Source organism: Pteropus vampyrus, unplaced genomic scaffold (assembly GCF_000151845.1).
Source record: "Pteropus vampyrus isolate Shadow unplaced genomic scaffold, Pvam_2.0 Scaffold762, whole genome shotgun sequence".
NCBI classification, from domain to species: domain Eukaryota; kingdom Metazoa; phylum Chordata; class Mammalia; order Chiroptera; family Pteropodidae; genus Pteropus; species Pteropus vampyrus.
Window position 1 is genome coordinate 34195 of NW_011889543.1, and position 1845 is coordinate 36039.

Genomic DNA, 1845 nt, shown 5'->3' on the forward strand with positions numbered 1-1845 from the left:
CGCCCATAGTTAGATTTCTTCTTGTCACCACATATTTGACTCGTTTTATACTCTCTATCTTCCTCCTCCCCCCATCCTCAGGTAATCACTACACTATTGTCCATGTCCATGATTTAAATAATAAATTAATGTCCTATCTTAATGTCCAAAGGCCTCAATTTCAGAACTACATTTACATTTATGCAATGGGAAATTCTCCATATCAGCTAATGGGACAAAATCCCCAATTCGATTTTGAGTTTCTTCTTCTATTATGTGTGGGTTTCAACACAAAATGTCCTCACCGAAGAGAAGCAAAATGATTGACTTGAGACCCTTAAAGTCACTTTCCTCCAAAATCAGTTATCGAATAAATGTCTGTATAACATTGCTATTGCTGCTGAAACAAAACATCACACTGACGAGTTTAAAAGAGACAAATTAATTCACCTAAAGTTCAGATGGTCATAAGTCAGAAGAGACAATGGACTAAAATCAAGTTATCTGTCAGGCATATTTCTTCTGGAGGCTCCGGGAGAGAATTTGCTTTCTCTCCATATCCACCTTCCCATGGCCACAAATATTCTTTGGCTCACGGCCCTTTCTCCAACTTCAAAGCCAGCGCTGTAGCATCTTCCAATCTCCCTCAGATTCCAACTTTTCTTCCTTCCTCTTCCACATTCTAGAATGACGGTGATGACATCAGTCCCACCTGCAAAATCAGGACCAGTGATATCATAAAGGAAGTTCATTAGCCAACCTATTTCATCTGCTCTCTTAAACCTTTCTTGTAACAAAAAATAACATATTACATGTTTCTGGAAATTACAATGTGGTTATCTTTGGGAGGTTCTTATTCTACATACTATAATTTTTAAAATCCATAATATATGATGTCACTCAAGTCCTTATATAAAAGAATCAAAATAGGTATTTTCAGAAGTATATCGTACAATGTCATTTATGAATCCTTATATAAAATAACTGAACAATGAATTTTTAACAGCCTCTGGAATGAATGCAGGTGTCGTCTCATATACACACATTGGTGGCACTGGGATGACGGTGGATGATGGTGGATTCCACAAGTGGGACGGAGCTGTGAACTTGAAGGGATCCTCCTCCCAGGGCCCCACACAAGAAACAGAGAGGGCCCACCAATCTATGCTGCGTTTTTCTTTTGAACATAACCTCTAACCCCTCACTCAAGCTCCAAACGACCACGGTAAGAATTTGTAGACTCTTCTAGCTGTTTAACTATGTCCTGTACTCCAATCTAGGAAATAACTGCAAAGCTGCCATTTCTTGGTGAATCAAATTATTCTACAACTCTTCATATTCTCCTTATTGCAAATCTGTAGCACATAATTTACAAATGTTTGTTGTCAAAAGAAGTATGAAATGCTTGAGTGTCTGTTTGCTCCAGGTAGAATTTAATTTATTTTCCATGATCGATTCACTCTCACATTCTCTTAGGTGGACTGTACAACTCCATTTATTGCTTTGAGACATAAAATAAAAATTTTCCAGCTGCACTGAGATCTAATTCACATAATTTTGTGTAATTTTAAAGACCTCATGGTAATTTATTACATGTATCTAGTAAAATTATTACACAACAAGATTACACATCCAACACTTCATATAATTACTTCTTTGTGGTGAAAACATTTGAAATATACTTTCTTAGCAATTTTCAAGTATCTAATACAGCATTGTTAAATATAGTCACCTTCCTGTGATTTGATCCCCAAAACTTAAACAACTTAACCAAAGTTTTTAACCTTTGATTAATATCTCCACATTTCCCTCATACCTTGTCCAAGGCTTAGTGATCATTTCTATAAGTTTGGCTTTATAGATACC